Genomic DNA, 7,500 nt, shown 5'->3' on the forward strand with positions numbered 1-7,500 from the left:
TCGCTCTATTCCTCTTTCTCTCTCTTCCTTTATCCCTCCTTCCCTCTCTTCCTCCCTTTCTCCCATCCTCGTTCTGTTCCCCTTCTCTCTCTTCCTCAGTTTATCCCTCCCTCCCTCTCTTCCTCCCTTTTTCCCATTCTCGCTCTGTTCCTTTTTCTCTCTCTTCCTCCCTTTATCCCTCCCTCCCTCTCCTCTCTTTCTCCCATTCTCGTTATGTTCCTCATTCTCTCTCTTCTCCCCTTTATCTCTCCCTCCCTCTCCTCCTCCCTTTCTCCCATCCTCGCTTTTTTCTCTTTCTCTCTCTTCCTCCCTTTATCCCTCCCTCCTTTTCCTCCTCCCTTCTCCCATTCTCGCTATGTTCCCCCTTTCTCTCTTCTTCTCTTTATCCCTCCCTCTCTCTCCTTCCTTTCTCCCATCCTTGCCTTTTTCTCTTTCTCTCCCTTCTTCTCTTTATCCCTCCCTCCCTATCCTCCATCCTTCTCCCATCCTCGCTCTGTTCCTTTCCCTCTCTTCCTCCCTTTATCCCTTCCTCTTTTCCTCCCTTCCGTTTATCTCAAATCTAAAGCTTAACCTCTATATAGATACGCAACCATGAGTGGCTGTCATTCAGTGATTGTATCAAAACTGTTATCAGTTTATCGCCTTTAATTTTTTCCCACCTTTTACGTATGGAGAGCTGACAACCGGCGATTGTTCCTTTTTTTTTCTCCTAATAGCTTCTGGAGTGATACAGAAACTAATTCAACAGAGGCAAAAGCCCATAGTTTCTTCCCAGAGAGATCTTTAGAAGGGCCCGAGGATCATTGACAGTCGCTGTGGGGATGCGGGATTTCAAGTCAGAGAAAACTAACACAACAGTTATTATCATTCTTCCCCTTTCCCTCTCCATCATTCTCCTCATTCTCTCCCACTCTTCTCCCTACTCCCACTCTTCTTCTCTTACACATGCCCATCCCATCTCCCTCTCCCATTTTTCTTCCTCATCTCCATTGTATCTATATTCCTCATTTTTTCCACACCCCTCCTCCCTCTCATCTTCCTCTTCCTCCTTATTCTCCCTTCCCCTCGATGACCTCCATCCTCCTCCTCCTTACCCTCCTCCACACTCCTTTAACTTCTCCTCCCCTCCCCTTCCCTCCCCCGCAACGACCTTCATCCTCCAACACGTTTTTCTCCTTTTTCTCCATCTCCACCCTTCTTCATCTGTGACCCAGTTACATAAATTCTCCCTCACGCCAACCTCTGCTACTCTCTCAACCATCATCTCCTTGAGCTGCATCTCCAATCTCTGTTATTATCTCCCTGCCCTCTGTCTCCATTAACGAGAAGTTAGCTTAGTATCCGGGCGCTATGTTGTATCTCCTTATCTTACTCAATTATTTCTCAGTCTCTTTGTTTTCATACTCTCTTTCTCTCCCTTCTCCGTCTCTTCCTCTCCTTCATTTTCTCTTGGAGAATAGTTCCTCTAACTTTAGTTTATTTTCCTCCATCTAGAAGGACTTGACTGTATGCAAGCTACTCCACAGGACAAGAATAATGATTGTTGTAGATTCAAGTCGGTTCCTGTTGGATTTAACACTATCACCACACAGGGATTTACCAATTTCATGTGGATTACCACCAGTAGTATCAAGGATCAGTGCAGTCTTGCCAAGGCAGAATGCAAAGAGGATGCTTCGGTATTCTCATTGCATGCAACAGAGTTTACCTATTCACTTACATTTTCTTCAAGACTAGGGATCACTGAAGCATGGCGACACTTCAATGTTTGGCGGTTGAAGTATTTGGCTTCACCACTTCTCCCAAGCCGCCGGAGGCCTCCACTGACCATCTGGTTCTGGAAAAAGTCGATGTGGCTGGCCTGAACAGTGATTATAAGGTAAGAACTCCAAACAAGTATCGTCCTAATGACTTTCATACCTATTAGGAATAGGGTAGAATGTAAAAGCGGTATCACACTAGGCTATTAGAATGTAAAGGCGGTATCACATTGGGCTATTAGAATATAAAGGTGGTATCACACTGGGCTTTTAGAATGTAAAAACGGTATCACACTGGGCTATTAGAATGTAAAGGTGGTATCACACTGGGCTATTAGAATGTAAATGCGGTATCACACTGGGCTATTAGAATGTAGATGCGGTATCACACTGGGCTATTAGAATGTAAAGGTGGTATCACACTGGGCCATTAGAATGTAAATGCGGTATCACACTGGGCTATTAGAATGTAAAGGTGGTATCACACTGGGCTATTAGAATGTAAAGGTGGTATCACACTGGGCTATTAGAATGTAAATGCGGTATCACACTGGGCTATTAGAATGTAGATGCGGTATCACACTGGGCTATTAGAATGTAAAGGCGGTATCACACTGGGCTATTAGAATGTAAAGGTGGTATCACACTGGGCTATTAGAATGTAAAGGTGGTATCACACTGGACTATTAGAATGTAAAGGCGGTATTACACTGGCCTATTAGAATGTAAAGGTGGTATCACACTGGGCCGTTAGAATGTAAAGGCGGTATTACACTGGCCTATTAGAATGTAAAGGTGGTATCACACTGGGCCGTTAGAATGTAAAGGCGGTATCACACTGGGCTATTAGAATGGAAAGGCGGTATCACACTGGGCTATTAGAATGTAAAGGCGGTATCACACTGGGCTATTTTTCCTCCAACCTCCAATTGACCGGAGATACCGCCCGCCTCTAGAATTTTTCCTGTCGTAAAATTACTATGACAAACTATTTTTTTTTTTTTCAACAAGTCACATAAAATGTAATTTGATATGCTGGAGATAAATTATTTTTCTCCGTCATATCAGATTCCTTCCCAAAACTGCGGCTGCAAATCTACTCCAACAACCGGAGGAAAAATAGTCCAGTTTTATAACACCTCCATGTGTTACTTCAGGTCTATAGGACAGGGGTTGTCACATTTGTCCCGAGCTTTAAACAACAACAATATCAACGACACCAAAATCAATAACTACACCATGAAGAGCACACCATTAACAACATCACCACCACCAGCAACAAATGACATCATCATCAATAAAAACACCATGAACAACAATGCTTCCACCAGCATCACCACCACCAATATCAAAAACAATGACAACAGCAGCAACACCAACATCTACTCAACTTCTGTCTCTTGATATCTTTGGTTTATTTTCTCGAGCCACGCCTTTCCCAGAACTATCTCTCCTTTATCTCTCCTTATCTTCAGTTTTACACAATGCCCCGTCTTTTGTGTCTCTTCTGCCTTATCGGTTTATGTTCGTTCATTAGTTCTCTCCATTTCTCTTAGTTCTTTGATTTTCTCTTTTATACATTATATATATATATATATATATATTTTTTTTTTTTTACATATACTCGATTTCTTAGTTTCTGCGTACCCTTCCTTAAATTGATTTAATATTCTCTTCTTTATTTTATTATATATGTTATTTCTATTGTAATTCCTCTGTATACCTGCTCCTGATGGTTTAGCAAGATGGTTAACAAAAATGTCCATTTTCAAAATCCGTCTTCAACACCCTCACCCCCATTAGGAGGGCTGCCCTGAAGGGCTGACACTCGGTCTCAGTATTTTTTACAGATTTTCAAACGTGGAAAGCTGACAACCGGCGACTGCTTCCCTCCTTCTACACCAACATTTTCAACTACCAATTTTGTAAAAAAAAATGTATATATGTATGTCTAATTGTATTTAATATTGTTGAATAAACCTATAATAATAATAAAAAAAACATTAATACAACAGGGACAACACTCTAAAATTTCTTCCAAGAAAGATCTGTGCAAGAGTTCGAGGACCGTTGCCAACCACTGTGGGGCTGCAGGTTTTCCAGTGGCTAAATCTCGGGGGAGTATTAAATTATTTAATTTTGCAAATGTAAAATTCTCTTTTTTCACCAGTTTTATTCAATATATCGGTTTTCCTTCTTCACATCTCTGAATTTACATCTTGGGTTCTCTATTATAATTATTTTCTCCTGTTATCTTTAATGATATTTTCTTTATATTTTGTCTATCCTATCTCTATTCACTTACTTTCCGTTTTACAGTTTCTCTGCGATCTTTGCTCTCTTATTTTCTCTATTTCCTCTCTGCTATCGCTTTATATAGTTCCATTATTTCTCTTCCCTCTCTCTGTTATCCAATTTTCTTCATCTATGTCCACATTCAGGGCATCTCTATCTTCTGCCCTCTGTCATACCATATTACCCAATTATTTCTTATCTTTTCTCTTTGTTTTCACATTTTCTCTCCGGGTTTCCCCTTCTGCTGTGTTCTCTTATTTCTATCGCTCCCACCACAATATCACTTTTAATCTTTCAATTATTTCTCGTCCTTTTCTCTCAATTATTTCTCGTCCTTTTCTCTTCCTTTTTATGTTTTCTCTCTTGATCTCCGCCTTTATCATTGTCTCTGACTTATATCGTGTCCTCCCTTCTGGCTCTTTTTGTCGTTGAAATATTTCCCTTTTTCTTTTTCTCAATTTTCACGTTTTCTCTTGATATCCGTGTTCCTGTTTTCTGTCTCTCACAAACGCTCAAGAGAATTTTAGTCGGCCGAATTTAATTTTTTTTTTTTTTTTGCCCAACAATATTACCCTTCTTCCCCCTCTTCCTTCATTTTATCAGCTTATATATTTTCCTCCTTCTCCTTGCCTTTCCCCTCTATTCTCATTTCCTCTTTTCCATTTTGTTTTCAGACCCTGTGATTCCTTATTCTACTTCTTCCCATCTCTCTTCCATTCTCTCCTCTCCTTTTCTCCCCTCTTCTTTCTTCTACATCTTCCTATCTCTCTTCTATTCTCTCCTCTCCTTCTCCTCTCCCATTTCTTTTATTCCCCTCACTTTCTTTCCTCTTTATTTTCCATTCTCTTGCATCCTCCTTATTCTCTTTTACTTTCCCTTCTCATTTTGTTATCATCCCCCGTGTGTCCGTCTTTCCCTTCCTTTCCTCCTCCTTTACCTCCCTTCCTCTTCCTCCTCTTCTTTTCCTTTTCTCATTCCATTTCTCTTCAATCTACCCTGTCCCTTACTCCTCTCTTATCTCTTATTATCCCTTTTATAGCTATTCTCTTCTACTCTCTTCCCTTTCTCCCACTTCACTTCTCCTCATCACCCTTCTCCCTCTTTTCCTGTGCTCTCTTGTTCTATCTCTTTTCCTGTCGTCTCTTCTTCTCTCTCCTCCCCTTTATTCCCCTCCTTCCTCTTCCTCCCATTCTCGCTTTCCCCTCACTCTCGCACTGTTCTCCATTCCCCCTTTTCATCTAGTCTCGCCTTTACATATTTCCCCTCTCCTCTTTTTCCTTCTCTCTTTCCTTCTTCCTTAATTGATTCCTCTGAGCACATTTCCTCTCCCTCCTTCTCCTCCTCCCGCATTCCCCGGGAAACGAAATTTCTTCTCTAACACTTCCTTCCTCCTCCTCTCCCTTCTTCCCTCTCATCCTCGATCCTTTGCTCTTTCTTTCCTCTCCTTCCATCCTTTGATTCTTCTCTTCTCTCTTCCCGTCACAGGTGTTCGGGTACTCTCCTGCTTAACTCATTAAACAGAGCAAGTCCGTGTCCAGAGCTCCCATTGACAACAGCGTTTGAGACTGAGCAAACAGATGCTAACGGGACAATGGGCCTGGCAGCTGCAAAAGATGGCTGTTAGTCCTCACCGTTGCTGTTGTCCTCATTCTCTCTCTATTGTCCCCATTGTTATCACTTCTGGTGCTGTTGGTGTTGTCCTTGTTGTTTTCATTGTTGTTGCCTGATTTTTTTTTGTTTTTTTTTGTGGAGGTTGTCATTGTGTGTCTATGTTCTGGCCTGTATGCATTGTTGTTGTTATTACCTTCTTTGGGGTTTCGCTGTTTATAGTGTCGATGTTGGTGTTCATTTTTTTTTTTTGCATTGTTAATGATACTGTGAACTGTGTTGTTTATTGTTGTTGAGGCTGGCATTATTGTTGTTCTTGCCTTGCTATTGTTTTTGTTATTGTAATTATAGATGCTGTATAAGCTCCCCCCACACACAAACATACACACACACACACACACACATAGACAACTTTTCTGAAGTCTGAGGAAACTCACTCAACAATAGACAGATAAATAGATAGGTAGATAAATAAACCGATAGATAGGTAGATAAATCGTGGAGGGAAGTGGTGGGGAGGAAAGGATTGTCGATTTTCAACTGAATGAAATCGCCTAACGACATGGGTAAAACGCACCAAAAGATCAACTCATTTGGTTACAATAATACCCATACCAGTCTTTATTCTGGCATATACCAGACGTGTTCATTTATCTGAGGCAGCAGAGAACACAAACGATTATTTTTCATGCGTCCATCACCCTTATGCTTCGTTTGTAAATCATCTTATTAATCATTCAGGGTCGCCACTTCATTCCCTTAAACAGACAACCCACATCGCTTGTTTCCAGGACATTTAGGTCTACCAGGGTTTATCTTGATTCCTATGTACTCCTCCATCCCAACCTCATCCACACACCCACTTTCCTCCCCGGAGCTCCTTTCTAGTCCATTTGTTCCCGAATAAAGTAGCTCCGGGCGTACTGAGTGCCAGTAATAGGGCCACGCTCCTTGGTACTGGTCTTTAACAGCTTCAATACGACGACCTGCGGCCCAGGTCCCCGTCACGGCGCTGAGGACCCAAGCAAATTTTTTTTCAGCTGAGCGGAGAGCAACAGTGAGCAGAACTGGGACGATGAGGCACCCTTGATGTTTGAGTTGTCCTTCAACTAAATAAAATCGTTTAGTATTAAATAGAAGAAATTATCTGGAAAGTGCGTTGCCATGTTGAAGCACCCTTTCCAAGACCACAGTTGACATAAATCAGGAATAAGCTTCCTCCGCATTCAGATGTGGCGCTCCAATATTTGCCATCTTCATCCTCCACTCCCCGTCTCCCTCTCCGGACTCTAAACCGCCTTCGGGTGAATAAAGTTGTCTGGCGTCAGGGAGACACTATGGAGGGCGTCATCCATTTTATTAGTCTAGATTAGTTATTGTCAAAGTTTTTGTTCACCCTGTAGTACAATTTTTATCATATGCAAACGAGTCACTGTCTCACCCGCTCATTCACACACACACGCACGCACACAGACACAGCATGCATATATATATACATACATAAATTGCAGACATACATACATACATACATACATACATACATACATACATACATACATACATACATACATACATACATACATACATACATACATGCATACATACATACATACATACATACATACATACATACATATATACATATATACATACATACATACATACATACATACACACATACATAATACATGCATGCATGCATACATACATACATACATACATACATACATACATACATACATACATCTTTTTTCAACCACAAATCACTTTTAATTCCATGCCATCGCAGTAGAGACTGAAGAATCACATCTCCAACATCAACTCTCCACTACGATTC

This window comes from Oratosquilla oratoria, chromosome 43 (assembly GCF_046742065.1).
Source record: "Oratosquilla oratoria isolate Oo_2021 chromosome 43, ASM4674206v1, whole genome shotgun sequence".
Lineage (NCBI taxonomy): Eukaryota > Metazoa > Arthropoda > Malacostraca > Stomatopoda > Squillidae > Oratosquilla > Oratosquilla oratoria.